Source organism: Eleutherodactylus coqui, chromosome 7 (genome assembly GCF_035609145.1).
Source record: "Eleutherodactylus coqui strain aEleCoq1 chromosome 7, aEleCoq1.hap1, whole genome shotgun sequence".
Classification (NCBI taxonomy): Eukaryota; Metazoa; Chordata; class Amphibia; order Anura; family Eleutherodactylidae; genus Eleutherodactylus; species Eleutherodactylus coqui.
The window spans coordinates 49,372,072-49,400,002 of record NC_089843.1 but is presented as its reverse complement, the minus strand read 5'-3'; the positions used below and the strand labels follow the sequence as shown (position 1 = coordinate 49,400,002).

The 27,931-nt window shown below is 45.6% G+C and overlaps 22 non-coding genes across 22 annotated transcripts; all 22 read right to left on the bottom strand.

Annotated features, from left to right (window-relative positions):
- Positions 1–353: 353 nt before the first annotated feature.
- Positions 354–436, bottom strand: TRNAL-CAG (transfer RNA leucine (anticodon CAG)). Its single transcript has one exon. It is a non-coding gene; the product is annotated as a tRNA-Leu (tRNA).
- Positions 437–1,319: 883 nt separating this feature from the next.
- On the bottom strand, positions 1,320–1,402 carry TRNAL-CAG (transfer RNA leucine (anticodon CAG)). Its single transcript has one exon. It is a non-coding gene; the product is annotated as a tRNA-Leu (tRNA).
- Positions 1,403–3,675: 2,273 nt separating this feature from the next.
- Positions 3,676–3,758, bottom strand: TRNAL-CAG (transfer RNA leucine (anticodon CAG)). Its single transcript has one exon. It is a non-coding gene; the product is annotated as a tRNA-Leu (tRNA).
- A 772-nt stretch (positions 3,759–4,530) lies between these two features.
- Positions 4,531–4,613, bottom strand: TRNAL-CAG (transfer RNA leucine (anticodon CAG)). The gene has a single exon. It is a non-coding gene; the product is annotated as a tRNA-Leu (tRNA).
- A 1,742-nt stretch (positions 4,614–6,355) lies between these two features.
- Positions 6,356–6,438, bottom strand: TRNAL-CAG (transfer RNA leucine (anticodon CAG)). The gene has a single exon. It is a non-coding gene; the product is annotated as a tRNA-Leu (tRNA).
- Positions 6,439–7,210: 772 nt separating this feature from the next.
- Positions 7,211–7,293, bottom strand: TRNAL-CAG (transfer RNA leucine (anticodon CAG)). Its single transcript has one exon. It is a non-coding gene; the product is annotated as a tRNA-Leu (tRNA).
- A 772-nt stretch (positions 7,294–8,065) lies between these two features.
- On the bottom strand, positions 8,066–8,148 carry TRNAL-CAG (transfer RNA leucine (anticodon CAG)). The gene has a single exon. It is a non-coding gene; the product is annotated as a tRNA-Leu (tRNA).
- A 776-nt stretch (positions 8,149–8,924) lies between these two features.
- On the bottom strand, positions 8,925–9,007 carry TRNAL-CAG (transfer RNA leucine (anticodon CAG)). Its single transcript has one exon. It is a non-coding gene; the product is annotated as a tRNA-Leu (tRNA).
- A 995-nt stretch (positions 9,008–10,002) lies between these two features.
- TRNAL-CAG (transfer RNA leucine (anticodon CAG)) lies at positions 10,003–10,085 on the bottom strand. Its single transcript has one exon. It is a non-coding gene; the product is annotated as a tRNA-Leu (tRNA).
- Positions 10,086–10,749: 664 nt separating this feature from the next.
- On the bottom strand, positions 10,750–10,832 carry TRNAL-CAG (transfer RNA leucine (anticodon CAG)). The gene has a single exon. It is a non-coding gene; the product is annotated as a tRNA-Leu (tRNA).
- A 996-nt stretch (positions 10,833–11,828) lies between these two features.
- TRNAL-CAG (transfer RNA leucine (anticodon CAG)) lies at positions 11,829–11,911 on the bottom strand. The gene has a single exon. It is a non-coding gene; the product is annotated as a tRNA-Leu (tRNA).
- A 664-nt stretch (positions 11,912–12,575) lies between these two features.
- Positions 12,576–12,658, bottom strand: TRNAL-CAG (transfer RNA leucine (anticodon CAG)). Its single transcript has one exon. It is a non-coding gene; the product is annotated as a tRNA-Leu (tRNA).
- Positions 12,659–13,654: 996 nt separating this feature from the next.
- On the bottom strand, positions 13,655–13,737 carry TRNAL-CAG (transfer RNA leucine (anticodon CAG)). Its single transcript has one exon. It is a non-coding gene; the product is annotated as a tRNA-Leu (tRNA).
- Positions 13,738–15,479: 1,742 nt separating this feature from the next.
- On the bottom strand, positions 15,480–15,562 carry TRNAL-CAG (transfer RNA leucine (anticodon CAG)). Its single transcript has one exon. It is a non-coding gene; the product is annotated as a tRNA-Leu (tRNA).
- A 776-nt stretch (positions 15,563–16,338) lies between these two features.
- TRNAL-CAG (transfer RNA leucine (anticodon CAG)) lies at positions 16,339–16,421 on the bottom strand. The gene has a single exon. It is a non-coding gene; the product is annotated as a tRNA-Leu (tRNA).
- A 776-nt stretch (positions 16,422–17,197) lies between these two features.
- TRNAL-CAG (transfer RNA leucine (anticodon CAG)) lies at positions 17,198–17,280 on the bottom strand. Its single transcript has one exon. It is a non-coding gene; the product is annotated as a tRNA-Leu (tRNA).
- A 673-nt stretch (positions 17,281–17,953) lies between these two features.
- TRNAL-CAG (transfer RNA leucine (anticodon CAG)) lies at positions 17,954–18,036 on the bottom strand. Its single transcript has one exon. It is a non-coding gene; the product is annotated as a tRNA-Leu (tRNA).
- A 1,624-nt stretch (positions 18,037–19,660) lies between these two features.
- On the bottom strand, positions 19,661–19,743 carry TRNAL-CAG (transfer RNA leucine (anticodon CAG)). The gene has a single exon. It is a non-coding gene; the product is annotated as a tRNA-Leu (tRNA).
- Positions 19,744–20,740: 997 nt separating this feature from the next.
- TRNAL-CAG (transfer RNA leucine (anticodon CAG)) lies at positions 20,741–20,823 on the bottom strand. Its single transcript has one exon. It is a non-coding gene; the product is annotated as a tRNA-Leu (tRNA).
- A 2,838-nt stretch (positions 20,824–23,661) lies between these two features.
- Positions 23,662–23,744, bottom strand: TRNAL-CAG (transfer RNA leucine (anticodon CAG)). Its single transcript has one exon. It is a non-coding gene; the product is annotated as a tRNA-Leu (tRNA).
- A 1,965-nt stretch (positions 23,745–25,709) lies between these two features.
- On the bottom strand, positions 25,710–25,792 carry TRNAL-CAG (transfer RNA leucine (anticodon CAG)). The gene has a single exon. It is a non-coding gene; the product is annotated as a tRNA-Leu (tRNA).
- A 984-nt stretch (positions 25,793–26,776) lies between these two features.
- TRNAL-CAG (transfer RNA leucine (anticodon CAG)) lies at positions 26,777–26,859 on the bottom strand. The gene has a single exon. It is a non-coding gene; the product is annotated as a tRNA-Leu (tRNA).
- Positions 26,860–27,931: the final 1,072 nt, after the last annotated feature.

Genomic DNA, 27,931 nt, shown 5'->3' with positions numbered 1-27,931 from the left:
CTAACGGGGTTCCAATGTTCCTTTTGAGCATCAGCCTAGAAGTTAGGCACCAGTGAGAATGAAACTCACACCCCGTGGTTTAACCAGACCAGTGGCCTATGAAGCTGGAAGAAAAGGGATTGGCGTGGTGTTTTTTTCCCCTTTCTGATGGAGCGTTTCTTGTTCCTCAAACTGCTTTCAAAGTTGACTTCGGGAGCCCTGAGAAAAATGGCCTTGCTTAATATTTAAGGAAAAGCTAGCCTCCTTTCTGATGGAGGGTTTCTTGTTCCTCAAACTGCTTTCAAAGTTGACTTCGGGGGGACTTCGAGCCCTGAGAAAAATGGCCTTGCTTAATATTTAAGGAAAAGCTAGCCTGTCAGAAGTGGGATTCGAACCCACGCCTCCAGAGGAGACTGCGACCTGAACGCAGCGCCTTAGACCGCTCGGCCATCCTGACTCTCATGTGGCAGTATGCTTTGGCGCTTCGTGGTGATACTAGACATCATGGTAAGCGTTAAGCATAAAATTGAGGCACTTGTCAACATCTGCAAGTCTGCACTTGCGCAGAACAGAGCAACTTTGCCGCTCCTCACACAGACCCCCGCTGGAATCCCAATCCGTGACGCGTAAGAGCAAACACTTGGCTGTCATGGGGTGGGATTTGAACCCACGCCTCCAGGAAAGATCATGCAGCTATCCTAAATACGCAGGTGTGAAAAAAAAATGCAAAGCGCAAAGAAAAAATGGTGACATTAAGAGTCCAATTCTTGGGATGAAGTATAAAGACTGGATCAGTTTGTCACTTACTGGTGGTGATCTTCCACGATCTGATTGAGTATTTCGCATTCAAAGGTTGAACGGAGGAAAGCTTGAAGGACTTTTTCTACCTTTCTTCAAGTTGCTGGTTTAGAAGCAGGATTTTGACATCAGCCTAGTATGTGTATAAATGTTTCTTCAGATATATCCTATCAGAACCCTGAAAAAGAAACCTGAGTGGTTTCCAAAGCTTGCAGCAACATCAATTGACCATTCAAAGGAATCTTATCTGCAAGGTTAATTAGCTTCTCTCCCCGAGAACAAGCATATTATGTTCTACTGGCTAACGGGGTTCCAATGTTCCTTTTGAGCATCAGCCTAGAAGTTAGGCACCAGTGAGAATGAAACTCACCCCCTGTGGTTTAACCAGACCAGTGGCCTATGAAGCAGGAAGAAAAGGGATTGGCGTGGTGTTTTTTTCCCCTTTCTGATGGAGCGTTTCTTGTTCCTCAAACTGCTTTCAAAGTTGACTTCGGGAGCCCTGAGAAAAATGGCCTTGCTTAATATTTAAGGAAAAGCTAGCCTGTCAGAAGTGGGATTCGAACCCACGCCTCCAGAGGAGACTGCGACCTGAACGCAGCGCCTTAGACCGCTCGGCCATCCTGACTCTCATGTGGCAGTATGCTTTGGCGCTTCGTGGTGATACCAGACATCATGGTAAGCGTTAAGCATAAAATTGAGGCACTTGTCAACATCTGCAAGTCTGCACTTGCGCAGAACAGAGCAACTTTGCCGCTCCTCAAACAGACCCCCGCTGGAATCCCAATCCATGATGCGTAAGAGCAAACACGGAGGAAAGCTTGAAGGACTTTTTCTACCTTTCTTCAAGTTGCTGGTTTAGAAGCAGGATTTTGACATCAGCCTAGTATGTGTATAAATGTTTCTTCAGATATATCCTATCAGAACCCTGAAAAAGAAACCTGAGTGGTTTCCAAAGCTTGCAGCAACATCAATTGACCATTCAAAGGAATCTTATCTGCAAGGTTAATTAGCTTCTCTCCCCGAGAACAAGCATATTATGTTCTACTGGCTAACGGGGTTCCAATGTTCCTTTTGAGCATCAGCCTAGAAGTTAGGCACCAGTGAGAATGAAACTCACACCCCGTGGTTTAACCAGACCAGTGGCCTATGAAGCAGGAAGAAAAGGGATTGGCGTGGTGTTTTTTTCCCCTTTCTGAGGGCACTTGTCAACATCTGCAAGTCTGCACTTGCGCAGAACAGAGCAACTTTGCCGCTCCTCAAACAGACCCCCGCTGGAATCCCAATCCATGATGCGTAAGAGCAAACACGGAGGAAAGCTTGAAGGACTTTTTCTACCTTTCTTCAAGTTGCTGGTTTAGAAGCAGGATTTTGACATCAGCCTAGTATGTGTATAAATGTTTCTTCAGATATATCCTATCAGAACCCTGAAAAAGAAACCTGAGTGGTTTCCAAAGCTTGCAGCAACATCAATTGACCATTCAAAGGAATCTTATCTGCAAGGTTAATTAGCTTCTCTCCCCGAGAACAAGCATATTATGTTCTACTGGCTAACGGGGTTCCAATGTTCCTTTTGAGCATCAGCCTAGAAGTTAGGCACCAGTGAGAATGAAACTCACACCCCGTGGTTTAACCAGACCAGTGGCCTATGAAGCAGGAAGAAAAGGGATTGGCGTGGTGTTTTTTTCCCCTTTCTGAGGGCACTTGTCAACATCTGCAAGTCTGCACTTGCGCAGAACAGAGCAACTTTGCCGCTCCTCAAACAGACCCCCGCTGGAATCCCAATCCATGATGCGTAAGAGCAAACACGGAGGAAAGCTTGAAGGACTTTTTCTACCTTTCTTCAAGTTGCTGGTTTAGAAGCAGGATTTTGACATCAGCCTAGTATGTGTATAAATGTTTCTTCAGATATATCCTATCAGAACCCTGAAAAAGAAACCTGAGTGGTTTCCAAAGCTTGCAGCAACATCAATTGACCATTCAAAGGAATCTTATCTGCAAGGTTAATTAGCTTCTCTCCCCGAGAACAAGCATATTATGTTCTACTGGCTAACGGGGTTCCAATGTTCCTTTTGAGCATCAGCCTAGAAGTTAGGCACCAGTGAGAATGAAACTCACACCCCGTGGTTTAACCAGACCAGTGGCCTATGAAGCAGGAAGAAAAGGGATTGGCGTGGTGTTTTTTTCCCCTTTCTGAGGGCACTTGTCAACATCTGCAAGTCTGCACTTGCGCAGAACAGAGCAACTTTGCCGCTCCTCAAACAGACCCCCGCTGGAATCCCAATCCATGATGCGTAAGAGCAAACACGGAGGAAAGCTTGAAGGACTTTTTCTACCTTTCTTCAAGTTGCTGGTTTAGAAGCAGGATTTTGACATCAGCCTAGTATGTGTATAAATGTTTCTTCAGATATATCCTATCAGAACCCTGAAAAAGAAACCTGAGTGGTTTCCAAAGCTTGCAGCAACATCAATTGACCATTCAAAGGAATCTTATCTGCAAGGTTAATTAGCTTCTCTCCCCGAGAACAAGCATATTATGTTCTACTGGCTAACGGGGTTCCAATGTTCCTTTTGAGCATCAGCCTAGAAGTTAGGCACCAGTGAGAATGAAACTCACACCCCGTGGTTTAACCAGACCAGTGGCCTATGAAGCAGGAAGAAAAGGGCTTGGCGTGGTGTTTTTTTCCCCTTTCTGATGGAGCGTTTCTTGTTCCTCAAACTGCTTTCAAAGTTGACTTCGGGAGCCCTGAGAAAAATGGCCTTGCTTAATATTTAAGGAAAAGCTAGCCTCCTTTCTGATGGAGGGTTTCTTGTTCCTCAAACTGCTTTCAAAGTTGACTTCGGGGGGACTTCGAGCCCTGAGAAAAATGGCCTTGCTTAATATTTAAGGAAAAGCTAGCCTGTCAGAAGTGGGATTCGAACCCACGCCTCCAGAGGAGACTGCGACCTGAACGCAGCGCCTTAGACCGCTCGGCCATCCTGACTCTCATGTGGCAGTATGCTTTGGCGCTTCGTGGTGATACTAGACATCATGGTAAGCGTTAAGCATAAAATTGAGGCACTTGTCAACATCTGCAAGTCTGCACTTGCGCAGAACAGAGCAACTTTGCCGCTCCTCAAACAGACCCCCGCTGTAATCCCAATCCATGATGCGTAAGAGCAAACACGGAGGAAAGCTTGAAGGACTTTTTCTACCTTTCTTCAAGTTGCTGGTTTAGAAGCAGGATTTTGACATTAGCCTAGTATGTGTATAAATGTTTCTTCAGATATATCCTATCAGAACCCTGAAAAAGAAACCTGAGTGGTTTCCAAAGCTTGCAGCAACATCAATTGACCATTCAAAGGAATCTTATCTGCAAGGTTAATTAGCTTCTCTCCCCGAGAACAAGCATATTATGTTCTACTGGCTAACGGGGTTCCAATGTTCCTTTTGAGCATCAGCCTAGAAGTTAGGCACCAGTGAGAATGAAACTCACACCCCGTGGTTTAACCAGACCAGTGGCCTATGAAGCAGGAAGAAAAGGGCTTGGCGTGGTGTTTTTTTCCCCTTTCTGATGGAGCGTTTCTTGTTCCTCAAACTGCTTTCAAAGTTGACTTCGAGAGCCCTGAGAAAAATGGCCTTGCTTAATATTTAAGGAAAAGCTAGCCTCCTTTCTGATGGAGGGTTTCTTGTTCCTCAAACTGCTTTCAAAGTTGACTTCGGGGGGACTTCGAGCCCTGAGAAAAATGGCCTTAATATTTAAGGAAAAGCTAGCCTGTCAGAAGTGGGATTCGAACCCACGCCTCCAGAGGAGACTGCGACCTGAACGCAGCGCCTTAGACCGCTCGGCCATCCTGACTCTCATGTGGCAGTATGCTTTGGCGCTTCGTGGTGATACTAGACATCATGGTAAGCGTTAAGCATAAAATTGAGGCACTTGTCAACATCTGCAAGTCTGCACTTGCGCAGAACAGAGCAACTTTGCCGCTCCTCAAACAGACCCCCGCTGGAATCCCAATCCATGATGCGTAAGAGCAAACACGGAGGAAAGCTTGAAGGACTTTTTCTACCTTTCTTCAAGTTGCTGGTTTAGAAGCAGGATTTTGACATCAGCCTAGTATGTGTATAAATGTTTCTTCAGATATATCCTATCAGAACCCTGAAAAAGAAACCTGAGTGGTTTCCAAAGCTTGCAGCAACATCAATTGACCATTCAAAGGAATCTTATCTGCAAGGTTAATTAGCTTCTCTCCCCGAGAACAAGCATATTATGTTCTACTGGCTAACGGGGTTCCAATGTTCCTTTTGAGCATCAGCCTAGAAGTTAGGCACCAGTGAGAATGAAACCCACACCCCGTGGTTTAACCAGACCAGTGGCCTATGAAGCAGGAAGAAAAGGGATTGGCGTGGTGTTTTTTTCCCCTTTCTGATGGAGCGTTTCTTGTTCCTCAAACTGCTTTCAAAGTTGACTTCGGGAGCCCTGAGAAAAATGGCCTTGCTTAATATTTAAGGAAAAGCTAGCCTGTCAGAAATGGGATTCGAACCCACGCCTCGAGAGGAGACTGCGACCTGAACGCAGCGCCTTAGACTGCTCGGCCATCCTGACTCTCATGTGGCAGTATGCTTTGGCGCTTCGTGGTGATACTAGACATCATGGTAAGCGTTAAGCATAAAATTGAGGCACTTGTCAACATCTGCAAGTCTGCACTTGCGCAGAACAGAGCAACTTTGCCGCTCCTCACACAGACCCCCGCTGGAATCCCAATCCGTGACGCGTAAGAGCAAACACTTGGCTGTCATGGGGTGGGATTTGAACCCACGCCTCCAGGAAAGATCATGCAGCTATCCTAAATACGCAGGTGTGAAAAAAAAATGCAAAGCGCAAAGAAAAAATGGTGACATTAAGAGTCCAATTCTTGGGATGAAGTATAAAGACTGGATCAGTTTGTCACTTACTGGTGGTGATCTTCCACGATCTGATTGAGTATTTCGCATTCAAAGGTTGAACGGAGGAAAGCTTGAAGGACTTTTTCTACCTTTCTTCAAGTTGCTGGTTTAGAAGCAGGATTTTGACATCAGCCTAGTATGTGTATAAATGTTTCTTCAGATATATCCTATCAGAACCCTGAAAAAGAAACCTGAGTGGTTTCCAAAGCTTGCAGCAACATCAATTGACCATTCAAAGGAATCTTATCTGCAAGGTTAATTAGCTTCTCTCCCCGAGAACAAGCATATTATGTTCTACTGGCTAACGGGGTTCCAATGTTCCTTTTGAGCATCAGCCTAGAAGTTAGGCACCAGTGAGAATGAAACTCACACCCCGTGGTTTAACCAGACCAGTGGCCTATGAAGCAGGAAGAAAAGGGATTGGCGTGGTGTTTTTTTCCCCTTTCTGATGGAGCGTTTCTTGTTCCTCAAACTGCTTTCAAAGTTGACTTCGGGAGCCCTGAGAAAAATGGCCTTGCTTAATATTTAAGGAAAAGCCAGCCTCCTTTCTGATGGAGGGTTTCTTGTTCCTCAAACTGCTTTCAAAGTTGACTTCGGGGGGACTTCGAGCCCTGAGAAAAATGGCCTTGCTTAATATTTAAGGAAAAGCTAGCCTGTCAGAAGTGGGATTCGAACCCACGCCTCCAGAGGAGACTGCGACCTGAACGCAGCGCCTTAGACCGCTCGGACATCCTGACTCTCATGTGGCAGTATGCTTTGGCGCTTCGTGGTGATACTAGACATCATGGTAAGCGTTAAGCATAAAATTGAGGCACTTGTCAACATCTGCAAGTCTGCACTTGCGCAGAACAGAGCAACTTTGCCGCTCCTCAAACAGACCCCCGCTGGAATCCCAATCCATGATGCGTAAGAGCAAACACGGAGGAAAGCTTGAAGGACTTTTTCTACCTTTCTTCAAGTTGCTGGTTTAGAAGCAGGATTTTGACATCAGCCTAGTATGTGTATAAATGTTTCTTCAGATATATCCTATCAGAACCCTGAAAAAGAAACCTGAGTGGTTTCCAAAGCTTGCAGCAACATCAATTGACCATTCAAAGGAATCTTATCTGCAAGGTTAATTAGCTTCTCTCCCCGAGAACAAGCATATTATGTTCTACTGGCTAACGGGGTTCCAATGTTCCTTTTGAGCATCAGCCTAGAAGTTAGGCACCAGTGAGAATGAAACTCACACCCCGTGGTTTAACCAGACCAGTGGCCTATGAAGCAGGAAGAAAAGGGCTTGGCGTGGTGTTTTTTTCCCCTTTCTGATGGAGCGTTTCTTGTTCCTCAAACTGCTTTCAAAGTTGACTTCGGGAGCCCTGAGAAAAATGGCCTTGCTTAATATTTAAGGAAAAGCTAGCCTCCTTTCTGATGGAGGGTTTCTTGTTCCTCAAACTGCTTTCAAAGTTGACTTCGGGGGGACTTCGAGCCCTGAGAAAAATGGCCTTGCTTAATATTTAAGGAAAAGCCTGTCAGAAGTGGGATTCGAACCCACGCCTCCAGAGGAGACTGCGACCTGAACGCAGCGCCTTAGACCGCTCGGCCATCCTGACTCTCATGTGGCAGTATGCTTTGGCGCTTCGTGGTGATACTAGACATCATGGTAAGCGTTAAGCATAAAATTGAGGCACTTGTCAACATCTGCAAGTCTGCACTTGCGCAGAACAGAGCAACTTTGCCGCTCCTCAAACAGACCCCCGCTGGAATCCCAATCCATGATGCGTAAGAGCAAACACGGAGGAAAGCTTGAAGGACTTTTTCTACCTTTCTTCAAGTTGCTGGTTTAGAAGCAGGATTTTGACATCAGCCTAGTATGTGTATAAATGTTTCTTCAGATATATCCTATCAGAACCCTGAAAAAGAAACCTGAGTGGTTTCCAAAGCTTGCAGCAACATCAATTGACCATTCAAAGGAATCTTATCTGCAAGGTTAATTAGCTTCTCTCCCCGAGAACAAGCATATTATGTTCTACTGGCTAACGGGGTTCCAATGTTCCTTTTGAGCATCAGCCTAGAAGTTAGGCACCAGTGAGAATGAAACTCACACCCCGTGGTTTAACCAGACCAGTGGCCTATGAAGCAGGAAGAAAAGGGCTTGGCGTGGTGTTTTTTTCCCCTTTCTGATGGAGCGTTTCTTGTTCCTCAAACTGCTTTCAAAGTTGACTTCGGGAGCCCTGAGAAAAATGGCCTTGCTTAATATTTAAGGAAAAGCTAGCCTCCTTTCTGATGGAGGGTTTCTTGTTCCTCAAACTGCTTTCAAAGTTGACTTCGGGGGGACTTCGAGCCCTGAGAAAAATGGCCTTGCTTAATATTTAAGGAAAAGCCTGTCAGAAGTGGGATTCGAACCCACGCCTCCAGAGGAGACTGCGACCTGAACGCAGCGCCTTAGACCGCTCGGCCATCCTGACTCTCATGTGGCAGTATGCTTTGGCGCTTCGTGGTGATACTAGACATCATGGTAAGCGTTAAGCATAAAATTGAGGCACTTGTCAACATCTGCAAGTCTGCACTTGCGCAGAACAGAGCAACTTTGCCGCTCCTCAAACAGACCCCCGCTGGAATCCCAATCCATGATGCGTAAGAGCAAACACGGAGGAAAGCTTGAAGGACTTTTTCTACCTTTCTTCAAGTTGCTGGTTTAGAAGCAGGATTTTGACATCAGCCTAGTATGTGTATAAATGTTTCTTCAGATATATCCTATCAGAACCCTGAAAAAGAAACCTGAGTGGTTTCCAAAGCTTGCAGCAACATCAATTGACCATTCAAAGGAATCTTATCTGCAAGGTTAATTAGCTTCTCTCCCCGAGAACAAGCATATTATGTTCTACTGGCTAACGGGGTTCCAATGTTCCTTTTGAGCATCAGCCTAGAAGTTAGGCACCAGTGAGAATGAAACTCACACCCCGTGGTTTAACCAGACCAGTGGCCTATGAAGCAGGAAGAAAAGGGCTTGGCGTGGTGTTTTTTTCCCCTTTCTGATGGAGCGTTTCTTGTTCCTCAAACTGCTTTCAAAGTTGACTTCGGGAGCCCTGAGAAAAATGGCCTTGCTTAATATTTAAGGAAAAGCTAGCCTCCTTTCTGATGGAGGGTTTCTTGTTCCTCAAACTGCTTTCAAAGTTGACTTCGGGGGGACTTCGAGCCCTGAGAAAAATGGCCTTGCTTAATATTTAAGGAAAAGCTAGCCTGTCAGAAGTGGGATTCGAACCCACGCCTCCAGAGGAGACTGCGACCTGAACGCAGCGCCTTAGACCGCTCGGCCATCCTGACTCTCATGTGGTAGTATGCTTTGGCGCTTCGTGGTGATACTAGACATCATGGTAAGCGTTAAGCATAAAATTGAGGCACTTGTCAACATCTGCAAGTCTGCACTTGCGCAGAACAGAGCAACTTTGCCGCTCCTCACACAGACCCCCGCTGGAATCCCAATCCGTGACGCGTAAGAGCAAACACTTGGCTGTCATGGGGTGGGATTTGAACCCACGCCTCCAGGAAAGATCATGCAGCTATCCTAAATACGCAGGTGTGAAAAAAAAATGCAAAGCGCAAAGAAAAAATGGTGACATTAAGAGTCCAATTCTTGGGATGAAGTATAAAGACTGGATCAGTTTGTCACTTACTGGTGGTGATCTTCCACGATCTGATTGAGTATTTCGCATTCAAAGGTTGAACGGAGGAAAGCTTGAAGGACTTTTTCTACCTTTCTTCAAGTTGCTGGTTTAGAAGCAGGATTTTGACATCAGCCTAGTATGTGTATAAATGTTTCTTCAGATATATCCTATCAGAACCCTGAAAAAGAAACCTGAGTGGTTTCCAAAGCTTGCAGCAACATCAATTGACCATTCAAAGGAATCTTATCTGCAAGGTTAATTAGCTTCTCTCCCCGAGAACAAGCATATTATGTTCTACTGGCTAACGGGGTTCCAATGTTCCTTTTGAGCATCAGCCTAGAAGTTAGGCACCAGTGAGAATGAAACTCACACCCCGTGGTTTAACCAGACCAGTGGCCTATGAAGCAGGAAGAAAAGGGATTGGCGTGGTGTTTTTTTCCCCTTTCTGATGGAGCGTTTCTTGTTCCTCAAACTGCTTTCAAAGTTGACTTCGGGAGCCCTGAGAAAAATGGCCTTGCTTAATATTTAAGGAAAAGCCAGCCTCCTTTCTGATGGAGGGTTTCTTGTTCCTCAAACTGCTTTCAAAGTTGACTTCGGGGGGACTTCGAGCCCTGAGAAAAATGGCCTTGCTTAATATTTAAGGAAAAGCTAGCCTGTCAGAAGTGGGATTCGAACCCACGCCTCCAGAGGAGACTGCGACCTGAACGCAGCGCCTTAGACCGCTCAGCCATCCTGACTCACATGTGGCAGTATGCTTTGGCGCTTCGTGGTGATACTAGACATCATGGTAAGCGTTAAGCATAAAATTGAGGCACTTGTCAACATCTGCAAGTCTGCACTTGCGCAGAACAGAGCAACTTTGCCGCTCCTCAAACAGACCCCCGCTGGAATCCCAATCCATGATGCGTAAGAGCAAACACGGAGGAAAGCTTGAAGGACTTTTTCTACCTTTCTTCAAGTTGCTGGTTTAGAAGCAGGATTTTGACATCAGCCTAGTATGTGTATAAATGTTTCTTCAGATATATCCTATCAGAACCCTGAAAAAGAAACCTGAGTGGTTTCCAAAGCTTGCAGCAACATCAATTGACCATTCAAAGGAATCTTATCTGCAAGGTTAATTAGCTTCTCTCCCCGAGAACAAGCATATTATGTTCTACTGGCTAACGGGGTTCCAATGTTCCTTTTGAGCATCAGCCTAGAAGTTAGGCACCAGTGAGAATGAAACCCACACCCCGTGGTTTAACCAGACCAGTGGCCTATGAAGCAGGAAGAAAAGGGATTGGCGTGGTGTTTTTTTCCCCTTTCTGATGGAGCGTTTCTTGTTCCTCAAACTGCTTTCAAAGTTGACTTCGGGAGCCCTGAGAAAAATGGCCTTGCTTAATATTTAAGGAAAAGCTAGCCTGTCAGAAATGGGATTCGAACCCACGCCTCCAGAGGAGACTGCGACCTGAACGCAGCGCCTTAGACCGCTCGGCCATCCTGACTCTCATGTGGCAGTATGCTTTGGCGCTTCGTGGTGATACTAGACATCATGGTAAGCGTTAAGCATAAAATTGAGGCACTTGTCAACATCTGCAAGTCTGCACTTGCGCAGAACAGAGCAACTTTGCCGCTCCTCACACAGACCCCCGCTGGAATCCCAATCCGTGACGCGTAAGAGCAAACACTTGGCTGTCATGGGGTGGGATTTGAACCCACGCCTCCAGGAAAGATCATGCAGCTATCCTAAATACGCAGGTGTGAAAAAAAAAATGCAAAGCGCAAAGAAAAAATGGTGACATTAAGAGTCCAATTCTTGGGATGAAGTATAAAGACTGGATCAGTTTGTCACTTACTGGTGGTGATCTTCCACGATCTGATTGAGTATTTCGCATTCAAAGGTTGAACGGAGGAAAGCTTGAAGGACTTTTTCTACCTTTCTTCAAGTTGCTGGTTTAGAAGCAGGATTTTGACATCAGCCTAGTATGTGTATAAATGTTTCTTCAGATATATCCTATCAGAACCCTGAAAAAGAAACCTGAGTGGTTTCCAAAGCTTGCAGCAACATCAATTGACCATTCAAAGGAATCTTATCTGCAAGGTTAATTAGCTTCTCTCCCCGAGAACAAGCATATTATGTTCTACTGGCTAACGGGGTTCCAATGTTCCTTTTGAGCATCAGCCTAGAAGTTAGGCACCAGTGAGAATGAAACTCACACCCCGTGGTTTAACCAGACCAGTGGCCTATGAAGCAGGAAGAAAAGGGATTGGCGTGGTGTTTTTTTCCCCTTTCTGATGGAGCGTTTCTTGTTCCTCAAACTGCTTTCAAAGTTGACTTCGGGAGCCCTGAGAAAAATGGCCTTGCTTAATATTTAAGGAAAAGCCAGCCTCCTTTCTGATGGAGGGTTTCTTGTTCCTCAAACTGCTTTCAAAGTTGACTTCGGGGGGACTTCGAGCCCTGAGAAAAATGGCCTTGCTTAATATTTAAGGAAAAGCTAGCCTGTCAGAAGTGGGATTCGAACCCACGCCTCCAGAGGAGACTGCGACCTGAACGCAGCGCCTTAGACCGCTCGGCCATCCTGACTCACATGTGGCAGTATGCTTTGGCGCTTCGTGGTGATACTAGACATCATGGTAAGCGTTAAGCATAAAATTGAGGCACTTGTCAACATCTGCAAGTCTGCACTTGCGCAGAACAGAGCAACTTTGCCGCTCCTCAAACAGACCCCCGCTGGAATCCCAATCCATGATGCGTAAGAGCAAACACGGAGGAAAGCTTGAAGGACTTTTTCTACCTTTCTTCAAGTTGCTGGTTTAGAAGCAGGATTTTGACATCAGCCTAGTATGTGTATAAATGTTTCTTCAGATATATCCTATCAGAACCCTGAAAAAGAAACCTGAGTGGTTTCCAAAGCTTGCAGCAACATCAATTGACCATTCAAAGGAATCTTATCTGCAAGGTTAATTAGCTTCTCTCCCCGAGAACAAGCATATTATGTTCTACTGGCTAACGGGGTTCCAATGTTCCTTTTGAGCATCAGCCTAGAAGTTAGGCACCAGTGAGAATGAAACCCACACCCCGTGGTTTAACCAGACCAGTGGCCTATGAAGCAGGAAGAAAAGGGATTGGCGTGGTGTTTTTTTCCCCTTTCTGATGGAGCGTTTCTTGTTCCTCAAACTGCTTTCAAAGTTGACTTCGGGAGCCCTGAGAAAAATGGCCTTGCTTAATATTTAAGGAAAAGCTAGCCTGTCAGAAATGGGATTCGAACCCACGCCTCCAGAGGAGACTGCGACCTGAACGCAGCGCCTTAGACCGCTCGGCCATCCTGACTCTCATGTGGCAGTATGCTTTGGCGCTTCGTGGTGATACTAGACATCATGGTAAGCGTTAAGCATAAAATTGAGGCACTTGTCAACATCTGCAAGTCTGCACTTGCGCAGAACAGAGCAACTTTGCCGCTCCTCACACAGACCCCCGCTGGAATCCCAATCCGTGACGCGTAAGAGCAAACACTTGGCTGTCATGGGGTGGGATTTGAACCCACGCCTCCAGGAAAGATCATGCAGCTATCCTAAATACGCAGGTGTGAAAAAAAAAATGCAAAGCGCAAAGAAAAAATGGTGACATTAAGAGTCCAATTCTTGGGATGAAGTATAAAGACTGGATCAGTTTGTCACTTACTGGTGGTGATCTTCCACGATCTGATTGAGTATTTCGCATTCAAAGGTTGAACGGAGGAAAGCTTGAAGGACTTTTTCTACCTTTCTTCAAGTTGCTGGTTTAGAAGCAGGATTTTGACATCAGCCTAGTATGTGTATAAATGTTTCTTCAGATATATCCTATCAGAACCCTGAAAAAGAAACCTGAGTGGTTTCCAAAGCTTGCAGCAACATCAATTGACCATTCAAAGGAATCTTATCTGCAAGGTTAATTAGCTTCTCTCCCCGAGAACAAGCATATTATGTTCTACTGGCTAACGGGGTTCCAATGTTCCTTTTGAGCATCAGCCTAGAAGTTAGGCACCAGTGAGAATGAAACTCACACCCCGTGGTTTAACCAGACCAGTGGCCTATGAAGCAGGAAGAAAAGGGATTGGCGTGGTGTTTTTTTCCCCTTTCTGATGGAGCGTTTCTTGTTCCTCAAACTGCTTTCAAAGTTGACTTCGGGAGCCCTGAGAAAAATGGCCTTGCTTAATATTTAAGGAAAAGCCAGCCTCCTTTCTGATGGAGGGTTTCTTGTTCCTCAAACTGCTTTCAAAGTTGACTTCGGGGGGACTTCGAGCCCTGAGAAAAATGGCCTTGCTTAATATTTAAGGAAAAGCTAGCCTGTCAGAAGTGGGATTCGAACCCACGCCTCCAGAGGAGACTGCGACCTGAACGCAGCGCCTTAGACCGCTCGGCCATCCTGACTCACATGTGGCAGTATGCTTTGGCGCTTCGTGGTGATACTAGACATCATGGTAAGCGTTAAGCATAAAATTGAGGCACTTGTCAGCATCTGCAAGTCTGCACTTGCGCAGAACAGAGCAACTTTGCCGCTCCTCAAACAGACCCCCGCTGGAATCCCAATCCATGATGCGTAAGAGCAAACACGGAGGAAAGCTTGAAGGACTTTTTCTACCTTTCTTCAAGTTGCTGGTTTAGAAGCAGGATTTTGACATCAGCCTAGTATGTGTATAAATGTTTCTTCAGATATATCCTATCAGAACCCTGAAAAAGAAACCTGAGTGGTTTCCAAAGCTTGCAGCAACATCAATTGACCATTCAAAGGAATCTTATCTGCAAGGTTAATTAGCTTCTCTCCCCGAGAACAAGCATATTATGTTCTACTGGCTAACGGGGTTCCAATGTTCCTTTTGAGCATCAGCCTAGAAGTTAGGCACCAGTGAGAATGAAACCCACACCCCGTGGTTTAACCAGACCAGTGGCCTATGAAGCAGGAAGAAAAGGGATTGGCGTGGTGTTTTTTTCCCCTTTCTGATGGAGCGTTTCTTGTTCCTCAAACTGCTTTCAAAATTGACTTCGGGAGCCCTGAGAAAAATGGCCTTGCTTAATATTTAAGGAAAAGCTAGCCTCCTTTCTGATGGAGGGTTTCTTGTTCCTCAAACTGCTTTCAAAGTTGACTTCGGGGGGACTTCGAGCCCTGAGAAAAATGGCCTTGCTTAATATTTAAGGAAAAGCTAGCCTGCCAGAAGTGGGATTCGAACCCACGCCTCGAGAGGAGACTGCGACCTGAACGCAGCGCCTTAGACCGCTCGGCCATCCTGACTCTCATGTGGCAGTATGCTTTGGCGCTTCGTGGTGATACTAGACATCATGGTAAGCGTTAAGCATAAAATTGAGGCACTTGTCAACATCTGCAAGTCTGCACTTGCGCAGAACAGAGCAACTTTGCCGCTCCTCACACAGACCCCCGCTGGAATCCCAATGCGTGACGCGTAAGAGCAAACACTTGGCTGTCATGGGGTGGGATTTGAACCCACGCCTCCAGGAAAGATCATGCAGCTATCCTAAATACGCAGGTGTGAAAAAAAAATGCAAAGCGCAAAGAAAAAATGGTGACATTAAGAGTCCAATTCTTGGGATGAAGTATAAAGACTGGATCAGTTTGTCACTTACTGGTGGTGATCTTCCACGATCTGATTGAGTATTTCGCATTCAAAGGTTGAACGGAGGAAAGCTTGAAGGACTTTTTCTACCTTTCTTCAAGTTGCTGGTTTAGAAGCAGGATTTTGACATCAGCCTAGTATGTGTATAAATGTTTCTTCAGATATATCCTATCAGAACCCTGAAAAAGAAACCTGAGTGGTTTCCAAAGCTTGCAGCAACATCAATTGACCATTCAAAGGAATCTTATCTGCAAGGTTAATTAGCTTCTCTCCCCGAGAACAAGCATATTATGTTCTACTGGCTAACGGGGTTCCAATGTTCCTTTTGAGCATCAGCCTAGAAGTTAGGCACCAGTGAGAATGAAACTCACACCCCGTGGTTTAACCAGACCAGTGGCCTATGAAGCAGGAAGAAAAGGGCTTGGCGTGGTGTTTTTTTCCCCTTTCTGATGGAGCGTTTCTTGTTCCTCAAACTGCTTTCAAAGTTGACTTCGGGAGCCCTGAGAAAAATGGCCTTGCTTAATATTTAAGGAAAAGCTAGCCTGTCAGAAGTGGGATTCGAACCCACGCCTCCAGAGGAGACTGCGACCTGAACGCAGCGCCTTAGACCGCTCGGCCATCCTGACTCACATGTGGCAGTATGCTTTGGCGCTTCGTGGTGATACTAGACATCATGGTAAGCGTTAAGCATAAAATTGAGGCACTTGTCAACATCTGCAAGTCTGCACTTGCGCAGAACAGAGCAACTTTGCCGCTCCTCAAACAGACCCCCGCTGGAATCCCAATCCATGATGCGTAAGAGCAAACACGGAGGAAAGCTTGAAGGACTTTTTCTACCTTTCTTCAAGTTGCTGGTTTAGAAGCAGGATTTTGACATCAGCCTAGTATGTGTATAAATGTTTCTTCAGATATATCCTATCAGAACCCTGAAAAAGAAACCTGAGTGGTTTCCAAAGCTTGCAGCAACATCAATTGACCATTCAAAGGAATCTTATCTGCAAGGTTAATTAGCTTCTCTCCCCGAGAACAAGCATATTATGTTCTACTGGCTAACGGGGTTCCAATGTTCCTTTTGAGCATCAGCCTAGAAGTTAGGCACCAGTGAGAATGAAACTCACACCCCGTGGTTTAACCAGACCAGTGGCCTATGAAGCAGGAAGAAAAGGGATTGGCGTGGTGTTTTTTTCCCCTTTCTGATGGAGCGTTTCTTGTTCCTCAAACTGCTTTCAAAGTTGACTTCGGGAGCCCTGAGAAAAATGGCCTTGCTTAATATTTAAGGAAAAGCTAGCCTCCTTTCTGATGGAGGGTTTCTTGTTCCTCAAACTGCTTTCAAAGTTGACTTCGGGGGGACTTCGAGCCCTGAGAAAAATGGCCTTGCTTAATATTTAAGGAAAAGCTAGCCTGTCAGAAGTGGGATTCGAACCCACGCCTCCAGAGGCGACTGCGACCTGAACGCAGCGCCTTAGACCGCTCGGCCATCCTGACTCTCATGTGGCAGTATGCTTTGGCGCTTCGTGGTGATACTAGACATCATGGTAAGCGTTAAGCATAAAATTGAGGCACTTGTCAACATCTGCAAGTCTGCACTTGCGCAGAACAGAGCAACTTTGCCGCTCCTCAAACAGACCCCCGCTGGAATCCCAATCCATGATGCGTAAGAGCAAACACGGAGGAAAGCTTGAAGGACTTTTTCTACCTTTCTTCAAGTTGCTGGTTTAGAAGCAGGATTTTGACATCAGCCTAGTATGTGTATAAATGTTTCTTCAGATATATCCTATCAGAACCCTGAAAAAGAAACCTGAGTGGTTTCCAAAGCTTGCAGCAACATCAATTGACCATTCAAAGGAATCTTATCTGCAAGGTTAATTAGCTTCTCTCCCCGAGAACAAGCATATTATGTTCTACTGGCTAACGGGGTTCCAATGTTCCTTTTGAGCATCAGCCTAGAAGTTAGGCACCAGTGAGAATGAAACCCACACCCCGTGGTTTAACCAGACCAGTGGCCTATGAAGCAGGAAGAAAAGGGATTGGCGTGGTGTTTTTTTCCCCTTTCTGATGGAGCGTTTCTTGTTCCTCAAACTGCTTTCAAAGTTGACTTCGGGAGCCCTGAGAAAAATGGCCTTGCTTAATATTTAAGGAAAAGCCAGCCTCCTTTCTGATGGAGGGTTTCTTGTTCCTCAAACTGCTTTCAAAGTTGACTTCGGGGGGACTTCGAGCCCTGAGAAAAATGGCCTTGCTTAATATTTAAGGAAAAGCTAGCCTGTCAGAAGTGGGATTCGAACCCACGCCTCCAGAGGCGACTGCGACCTGAACGCAGCGCCTTAGACCGCTCGGCCATCCTGACTCTCATGTGGCAGTATGCTTTGGCGCTTCGTGGTGATACTAGACATCATGGTAAGCGTTAAGCATAAAATTGAGGCACTTGTCAACATCTGCAAGTCTGCACTTGCGCAGAACAGAGCAACTTTGCCGCTCCTCAAACAGACCCCCGCTGGAATCCCAATCCATGATGCGTAAGAGCAAACACGGAGGAAAGCTTGAAGGACTTTTTCTACCTTTCTTCAAGTTGCTGGTTTAGAAGCAGGATTTTGACATCAGCCTAGTATGTGTATAAATGTTTCTTCAGATATATCCTATCAGAACCCTGAAAAAGAAACCTGAGTGGTTTCCAAAGCTTGCAGCAACATCAATTGACCATTCAAAGGAATCTTATCTGCAAGGTTAATTAGCTTCTCTCCCCGAGAACAAGCATATTATGTTCTACTGGCTAACGGGGTTCCAATGTTCCTTTTGAGCATCAGCCTAGAAGTTAGGCACCAGTGAGAATGAAACTCACACCCCGTGGTTTAACCAGACCAGTGGCCTATGAAGCAGGAAGAAAAGGGATTGGCGTGGTGTTTTTTTCCCCTTTCTGATGGAGCGTTTCTTGTTCCTCAAACTGCTTTCAAAGTTGACTTCGGGGGGACTTCGAGCCCTGAGAAAAATGGCCTTGCTTAATATTTAAGGAAAAGCTAGCCTGTCAGAAGTGGGATTCGAACCCACGCCTCCAGAGGAGACTGCGACCTGAACGCAGCGCCTTAGACCGCTCGGCCATCCTGACTCACATGTGGCAGTATGCTTTGGCGCTTCGTGGTGATACTAGACATCATGGTAAGCGTTAAGCATAAAATTGAGGCACTTGTCAACATCTGCAAGTCTGCACTTACGCAGAACAGAGCAACTTTGCCGCTCCTCAAACAGACCCCCGCTGGAATCCCAATCCATGATGCGTAAGAGCAAACACGGAGGAAAGCTTGAAGGACTTTTTCTACCTTTCTTCAAGTTGCTGGTTTAGAAGCAGGATTTTGACATCAGCCTAGTATGTGTATAAATGTTTCTTCAGATATATCCTATCAGAACCCTGAAAAAGAAACCTGAGTGGTTTCCAAAGCTTGCAGCAACATCAATTGACCATTCAAAGGAATCTTATCTGCAAGGTTAATTAGCTTCTCTCCCCGAGAACAAGCATATTATGTTCTACTGGCTAACGGGGTTCCAATGTTCCTTTTGAGCATCAGCCTAGAAGTTAGGCACCAGTGAGAATGAAACTCACACCCCGTGGTTTAACCAGACCAGTGGCCTATGAAGCAGGAAGAAAAGGGATTGGCGTGGTGTTTTTTTCCCCTTTCTGATGGAGCGTTTCTTGTTCCTCAAACTGCTTTCAAAGTTGACTTCGGGAGCCCTGAGAAAAATGGCCTTGCTTAATATTTAAAGAAAAGCTAGCCTCCTTTCTGATGGAGGGTTTCTTGTTCCTCAAACTGCTTTCAAAGTTGACTTCGGGGGGACTTCGAGCCCTGAGAAAAATGGCCTTGCTTAATATTTAAGGAAAAGCTAGCCTGTCAGAACCCACGCCTCCAGAGGAGACTGCGACCTGAACGCAGCGCCTTAGACCGCTCGGCCATCCTGACTCTCATGTGGCAGTATGCTTTGGCGCTTCGTGGTGATACTAGACATCATGGTAAGCGTTAAGCATAAAATTGAGGCACTTGTCAACATCTGCAAGTCTGCACTTGCGCAGAACAGAGCAACTTTGCCGCTCCTCACACAGACCCCCGCTGGAATCCCAATCCATGATGCGTAAGAGCAAACACGGAGGAAAGCTTGAAGGACTTTTTCTACCTTTCTTCAAGTTGCTGGTTTAGAAGCAGGATTTTGACATCAGCCTAGTATGTGTATAAATGTTTCTTCAGATATATCCTATCAGAACCCTGAAAAAGAAACCTGAGTGGTTTCCAAAGCTTGCAGCAACATCAATTGACCATTCAAAGGAATCTTATCTGCAAGGTTAATTAGCTTCTCTCCCCGAGAACAAGCATATTATGTTCTACTGGCTAACGGGGTTCCAATGTTCCTTTTGAGCATCAGCCTAGAAGTTAGGCACCAGTGAGAATGAAACTCACACCCCGTGGTTTAACCAGACCAGTGGCCTATGAAGCAGGAAGAAAAGGGATTGGCGTGGTGTTTTTTTCCCCTTTCTGATGGAGCGTTTCTTGTTCCTCAAACTGCTTTCAAAGTTGACTTCGGGAGCCCTGAGAAAAATGGCCTTGCTTAATATTTAAGGAAAAGCTAGCCTCCTTTCTGATGGAGGGTTTCTTGTTCCTCAAACTGCTTTCAAAGTTGACTTCGGGGGGACTTCGAGCCCTGAGAAAAATGGCCTTGCTTAATATTTAAGGAAAAGCGCCAGCTGTCAGAAGTGGGATTCGAACCAACGCCTCCAGAGGAGACTGCGACCTGAACGCAGCGCCTTAGACCGCTCGGCCATCCTGACTCTCATGTGGCAGTATGCTTTGGCGCTTCGTGGTGATACTAGACATCATGGTAAGCGTTAAGCATAAAATTGAGGCACTTGTCAACATCTGCAAGTCTGTACTTGCGCAGAACAGAGCAACTTTGCCGCTCCTCACACAGACCCCCGCTGGAATCCCAATCCGTGACGCGTAAGAGCAAACACTTGGCTGTCATGGGGTGGGATTTGAACCCACGCCTCCAGGAAAGATCATGCAGCTATCCTCAAATACGCAGGTGTGAAAAAAAAATGCAAAGCGCAAAGAAAAAATGGTGACATTAAGAGTCCAATTCTTGGGATGAAGTATAAAGACTGGATCAGTTTGTCACTTACTGGTGGTGATCTTCCACGATCTGATTGAGTATTTCGCATTCAAAGGTTGAACGGAGGAAAGCTTGAAGGACTTTTTCTACCTTTCTTCAAGTTGCTGGTTTAGAAGCAGGATTTTGACATCAGCCTAGTATGTGTATAAATGTTTCTTCAGATATATCCTATCAGAACCCTGAAAAAGAAACCTGAGTGGTTTCCAAAGCTTGCAGCAACATCAATTGACCATTCAAAGGAATCTTATCTGCAAGGTTAATTAGCTTCTCTCCCCGAGAACAAGCATATTATGTTCTACTGGCTAACGGGGTTCCAATGTTCCTTTTGAGCATCAGCCTAGAAGTTAGGCACCAGTGAGAATGAAACTCACACCCCGTGGTTTAACCAGACCAGTGGCCTATGAAGCAGGAAGAAAAGGGATTGGCGTGGTGTTTTTTTCCCCTTTCTGATGGAGCGTTTCTTGTTCCTCAAACTGCTTTCAAAGTTGACTTCGGGAGCCCTGAGAAAAATGGCCTTGCTTAATATTTAAGGAAAAGCTAGCCTCCTTTCTGATGGAGGGTTTCTTGTTCCTCAAACTGCTTTCAAAGTTGACTTCGGGGGGACTTCGAGCCCTGAGAAAAATGGCCTTGCTTAATATTTAAGGAAAAGCGCCAGCTGTCAGAAGTGGGATTCGAACCAACGCCTCCAGAGGAGACTGCGACCTGAACGCAGCGCCTTAGACCGCTCGGCCATCCTGACTCTCATGTGGCAGTATGCTTTGGCGCTTCGTGGTGATACTAGACATCATGGTAAGCGTTAAGCATAAAATTGAGGCACTTGTCAACATCTGCAAGTCTGTACTTGCGCAGAACAGAGCAACTTTGCCGCTCCTCACACAGACCCCCGCTGGAATCCCAATCCGTGACGCGTAAGAGCAAACACTTGGCTGTCATGGGGTGGGATTTGAACCCACGCCTCCAGGAAAGATCATGCAGCTATCCTCAAATACGCAGGTGTGAAAAAAAAATGCAAAGCGCAAAGAAAAAATGGTGACATTAAGAGTCCAATTCTTGGGATGAAGTATAAAGACTGGATCAGTTTGTCACTTACTGGTGGTGATCTTCCACGATCTGATTGAGTATTTCGCATTCAAAGGTTGAACGGAGGAAAGCTTGAAGGACTTTTTCTACCTTTCTTCAAGTTGCTGGTTTAGAAGCAGGATTTTGACATCAGCCTAGTATGTGTATAAATGTTTCTTCAGATATATCCTATCAGAACCCTGAAAAAGAAACCTGAGTGGTTTCCAAAGCTTGCAGCAACATCAATTGACCATTCAAAGGAATCTTATCTGCAAGGTTAATTAGCTTCTCTCCCCGAGAACAAGCATATTATGTTCTACTGGCTAACGGGGTTCCAATGTTCCTTTTGAGCATCAGCCTAGAAGTTAGGCACCAGTGAGAATGAAACTCACACCCCGTGGTTTAACCAGACCAGTGGCCTATGAAGCAGGAAGAAAAGGGATTGGCGTGGTGTTTTTTTCCCCTTTCTGATGGAGGGTTTCTTGTTCCTCAAACTGCTTTCAAAGTTGACTTCGGGAGCCCTGAGAAAAATGGCCTTGCTTAATATTTAAGGAAAAGCTAGCCTGTCAGAAGTGGGATTCGAACCCACGCCTCCAGAGGAGACTGCGACCTGAACGCAGCGCCTTAGACCGCTCGGCCCTCCATCAGAATCCTGACTCTCATGTGGCAGTATGCTTTGGCGCTTCGTGGTGATACTAGACATCATGGTAAGCGTTAAGCATAAAATTGAGGCACTTGTCAACGTCTGCAAGTCTGTACTTGCGCAGAACAGAGCAACTTTGCCGCTCCTCACACAGACCCCCGCTGGAATCCCAATCCGTGACGCGTAAGAGCAAACACTTGGCTGTCATGGGGTGGGATTTGAACCCACGCCTCCAGGAAAGATCATGCAGCTATCCTCAAATACGCAGGTGTGAAAAAAAAATGCAAAGCGCAAAGAAAAAATGGTGACATTAAGAGTCCAATTCTTGGGATGAAGTATAAAGACTGGATCAGTTTGTCACTTACTGGTGGTGATCTTCCACGATCTGATTGAGTATTTCGCATTCAAAGGTTGAACGGAGGAAAGCTTGAAGGACTTTTTCTACCTTTCTTCAAGTTGCTGGTTTAGAAGCAGGATTTTGACATCAGCCTAGTATGTGTATAAATGTTTCTTCAGATATATCCTATCAGAACCCTGAAAAAGAAACCTGAGTGGTTTCCAAAGCTTGCAGCAACATCAATTGACCATTCAAAGGAATCTTATCTGCAAGGTTAATTAGCTTCTCTCCCCGAGAACAAGCATATTATGTTCTACTGGCTAACGGGGTTCCAATGTTCCTTTTGAGCATCAGCCTAGAAGTTAGGCACCAGTGAGAATGAAACTCACACCCCGTGGTTTAACCAGACCAGTGGCCTATGAAGCAGGAAGAAAAGGGATTGGCGTGGTGTTTTTTTCCCCTTTCTGATGGAGGGTTTCTTGTTCCTCAAACTGCTTTCAAAGTTGACTTCGGGAGCCCTGAGAAAAATGGCCTTGCTTAATATTTAAGGAAAAGCTAGCCTGTCAGAAGTGGGATTCGAACCCACGCCTCCAGAGGAGACTGCGACCTGAACGCAGCGCCTTAGACCGCTCGGCCCTCCATCAGAATCCTGACTCTCATGTGGCAGTATGCTTTGGCGCTTCGTGGTGATACTAGACATCATGGTAAGCGTTAAGCATAAAATTGAGGCACTTGTCAACATCTGCAAGTCTGTACTTGCGCAGAACAGAGCAACTTTGCCGCTCCTCACACAGACCCCCGCTGGAATCCCAATCCGTGACGCGTAAGAGCAAACACTTGGCTGTCATGGGGTGGGATTTGAACCCACGCCTCCAGGAAAGATCATGCAGCTATCCTCAAATACGCAGGTGTGAAAAAAAAATGCAAAGCGCAAAGAAAAAATGGTGACATTAAGAGTCCAATTCTTGGGATGAAGTATAAAGACTGGATCAGTTTGTCACTTACTGGTGGTGATCTTCCACGATCTGATTGAGTATTTCGCATTCAAAGGTTGAACGGAGGAAAGCTTGAAGGACTTTTTCTACCTTTCTTCAAGTTGCTGGTTTAGAAGCAGGATTTTGACATCAGCCTAGTATGTGTATAAATGTTTCTTCAGATATATCCTATCAGAACCCTGAAAAAGAAACCTGAGTGGTTTCCAAAGCTTGCAGCAACATCAATTGACCATTCAAAGGAATCTTATCTGCAAGGTTAATTAGCTTCTCTCCCCGAGAACAAGCATATTATGTTCTACTGGCTAACGGGGTTCCAATGTTCCTTTTGAGCATCAGCCTAGAAGTTAGGCACCAGTGAGAATGAAACTCACACCCCGTGGTTTAACCAGACCAGTGGCCTATGAAGCAGGAAGAAAAGGGATTGGCGTGGTGTTTTTTTCCCCTTTCTGATGGAGGGTTTCTTGTTCCTCAAACTGCTTTCAAAGTTGACTTCGGGAGCCCTGAGAAAAATGGCCTTGCTTAATATTTAAGGAAAAGCTAGCCTGTCAGAAGTGGGATTCGAACCCACGCCTCCAGAGGAGACTGCGACCTGAACGCAGCGCCTTAGACCGCTCGGCCATCCTGACTCTCATGTGGCAGTATGCTTTGGCGCTTCGTGGTGATACTAGACATCATGGTAAGCGTTAAGCATAAAATTGAGGCACTTGTCAACATCTGCAAGTCTGTACTTGCGCAGAACAGAGCAACTTTGCCGCTCCTCACACAGACCCCCGCTGGAATCCCAATCCGTGACGCGTAAGAGCAAACACTTGGCTGTCATGGGGTGGGATTTGAACCCACGCCTCCAGGAAAGATCATGCAGCTATCCTCAAATACGCAGGTGTGAAAAAAAAATGCAAAGCGCAAAGAAAAAATGGTGACATTAAGAGTCCAATTCTTGGGATGAAGTATAAAGACTGGATCAGTTTGTCACTTACTGGTGGTGATCTTCCACGATCTGATTGAGTATTTCGCATTCAAAGGTTGAACGGAGGAAAGCTTGAAGGACTTTTTCTACCTTTCTTCAAGTTGCTGGTTTAGAAGCAGGATTTTGACATCAGCCTAGTATGTGTATAAATGTTTCTTCAGATATATCCTATCAGAACCCTGAAAAAGAAACCTGAGTGGTTTCCAAAGCTTGCAGCAACATCAATTGACCATTCAAAGGAATCTTATCTGCAAGGTTAATTAGCTTCTCTCCCCGAGAACAAGCATATTATGTTCTACTGGCTAACGGGGTTCCAATGTTCCTTTTGAGCATCAGCCTAGAAGTTAGGCACCAGTGAGAATGAAACTCACACCCCGTGGTTTAACCAGACCAGTGGCCTATGAAGCAGGAAGAAAAGGGATTGGCGTGGTGTTTTTTTCCCGTTTCTGATGGAGGGTTTCTTGTTCCTCAAACTGCTTTCAAAGTTGACTTCGGGAGCCCTGAGAAAAATGGCCTTGCTTAATATTTAAGGAAAAGCTAGCCTGTCAGAAGTGGGATTCGAACCCACGCCTCCAGAGGAGACTGCGACCTGAACGCAGCGCCTTAGACCGCTCGGCCCTCCATCAGAATCCTGACTCTCATGTGGCAGTATGCTTTGGCGCTTCGTGGTGATACTAGACATCATGGTAAGCGTTAAGCATAAAATTGAGGCACTTGTCAACATCTGCAAGTCTGTACTTGCGCAGAACAGAGCAACTTTGCCGCTCCTCACACAGACCCCCGCTGGAATCCCAATCCGTGACGCGTAAGAGCAAACACTTGGCTGTCATGGGGTGGGATTTGAACCCACGCCTCCAGGAAAGATCATGCAGCTATCCTCAAATACGCAGGTGTGAAAAAAAAATGCAAAGCGCAAAGAAAAAATGGTGACATTAAGAGTCCAATTCTTGGGATGAAGTATAAAGACTGGATCAGTTTGTCACTTACTGGTGGTGATCTTCCACGATCTGATTGAGTATTTCGCATTCAAAGGTTGAACGGAGGAAAGCTTGAAGGACTTTTTCTACCTTTCTTCAAGTTGCTGGTTTAGAAGCAGGATTTTGACATCAGCCTAGTATGTGTATAAATGTTTCTTCAGATATATCCTATCAGAACCCTGAAAAAGAAACCTGAGTGGTTTCCAAAGCTTGCAGCAACATCAATTGACCATTCAAAGGAATCTTATCTGCAAGGTTAATTAGCTTCTCTCCCCGAGAACAAGCATATTATGTTCTACTGGCTAACGGGTTCCAATGTTCCTTTTGAGCATCAGCCTAGAAGTTAGGCACCAGTGAGAATGAAACTCACACCCCGTGGTTTAACCAGACCAGTGGCCTATGAAGCAGGAAGAAAAGGGATTGGCGTGGTGTTTTTTTCCCCTTTCTGATGGAGGGTTTCTTGTTCTTCAAACTGCTTTCAAAGTTGACTTCGGGAGCCCTGAGAAAAATGGCCTTGCTTAATATTTAAGGAAAAGCTAGCCTTCTTTCTGATGGAGGGTTTCTTGTTCCTCAAACTGCTTTCAAAGTTGACTTCGGGGGGACTTCGAGAAAAATGGCCTTGCTTAATATTTAAGGAAAAGCTAGCCTGTCAGAAGTGGGATTCGAACCCACGCCTCCAGAGGAGACTGCGACCTGAACGCAGCGCCTTAGACCGCTCGGCCATCCTGACTCACATGTGGCAGTATGCTTTGGCGCTTCGTGGTGATACTAGACATCATGGTAAGCGTTAAGCATAAAATTGAGGCACTTGTCAACATCTGCAAGTCTGCACTTGCGCAGAACAGAGCAACTTTGCCGCTCCTCACACAGACCCCCGCTGGAATCCCAATCCGTGACGCGTAAGAGCAAACACTTGGCTGTCATGGGGTGGGATTTGAACCCACGCCTCCAGGAAAGATCATGCAGCTATCCTCAAATACGCAGGTGTGAAAAAAAAATGCAAAGCGCAAAGAAAAAATTGTGACATTAAGAGTCCAATTCTTGGGATGAAGTATAAAGACTGGATCAGTTTGTCACTTACTGGTGGTGATCTTCCACGATCTGATTGAGTATTTCGCATTCAAAGGTTGAACGGAGGAAAGCTTGAAGGACTTTTTCTACCTTTCTTCAAGTTGCTGGTTTAGAAGCAGGATTTTGACATCAGCCTAGTATGTGTATAAATGTTTCTTCAGATATATCCTATCAGAACCCTGAAAAAGAAACCTGAGTGGTTTCCAAAGCTTGCAGCAACATCAATTGACCATTCAAAGGAATCTTATCTGCAAGGTTAATTAGCTTCTCTCCCCGAGAACAAGCATATTATGTTCTACTGGCTAACGGGGTTCCAATGTTCCTTTTGAGCATCAGCCTAGAAGTTAGGCACCAGTGAGAGTGAAACTCATCCGTGGTTTAACCAGACCAGTGGCCTATGAAGCAGGAAGAAAAGGGATTGGCGTGGTGTTTTTTTCCCCTTTCTGATGGAGGGTTTCTTGTTCCTCAAACTGCTTTCAAAGTTGACTTCGGGAGCCCTGAGAAAAATGGCCTTGCTTAATATTTAAGGAAAAGCTAGCCTCCTTTCTGATGGAGGGTTTCTTGTTCCTCAAACTGCTTTCAAAGTTGACTTCGGGAGCCCTGAGAAAAATGGCCTTGCTTAATATTTAAGGAAAAGCTAGCCTGTCAGAAGTGGGATTCAAACCCACGCCTCCAGAGGAGACTGCGACCTGAACGCAGCGCCTTAGACCGCTCGGCCATCCTGACTCTCATGTGGCAGTATGCTTTGGCGCTTCTTGGTGATACTAGACATCATGGTAAGCGTTAAGCATAAAATTGAGGCACTTATCAACATCTGCAAGTCTGCACTTGCGCAGAACAGAGCAACTTTGCCGCTCCTCACACAGACCCCCGCTGGAATCCCAATCCGTGACGCGTAAGAGCAAACACTTGGCTGTCATGGGGTGGGATTTGAACCCACGCCTCCAGGAAAGATCATGCAGCTATCCTCAAATACGCAGGTGTGAAAAAAAAATGCAAAGCGCAAAGAAAAAATTGTGACATTAAGAGTCCAATTCTTGGGATGAAGTATAAAGACTGGATCAGTTTGTCACTTACTGGTGGTGATCTTCCACGATCTGATTGAGTATTTCGCATTCAAAGGTTGAACGGAGGAAAGCTTGAAGGACTTTTTCTACCTTTCTTCAAGTTGCTGGTTTAGAAGCAGGATTTTGACATCAGCCTAGTATGTGTATAAATGTTTCTTCAGATATATCCTATCAGAACCCTGAAAAAGAAACCTGAGTGGTTTCCAAAGCTTGCAGCAACATCAATTGACCATTCAAAGGAATCTTATCTGCAAGGTTAATTAGCTTCTCTCCCCGAGAACAAGCATATTATGTTCTACTGGCTAACGGGGTTCCAATGTTCCTTTTGAGCATCAGCCTAGAAGTTAGGCACCAGTGAGAATGAAACTCACACCCCGTGGTTTAACCAGACCAGTGGCCTATGAAGCAGGAAGAAAAGGGATTGGCGTGGTGTTTTTTTCCCCTTTCTGATGGAGGGTTTCTTGTTCCTCAAACTGCTTTCAAAGTTGACTTCGGGAGCCCTGAGAAAAATGGCCTTGCTTAATATTTAAGGAAAAGCTAGCCTGTCAGAAGTGGGATTCGAACCCACGCCTCCAGAGGAGACTGCGACCTGAACGCAGCGCCTTAGACCGCTCGGCCCTCCATCAGAATCCTGACTCTCATGTGGCAGTATGCTTTGGCGCTTCGTGGTGATACTAGACATCATGGTAAGCGTTAAGCATAAAATTGAGGCACTTGTCAACGTCTGCAAG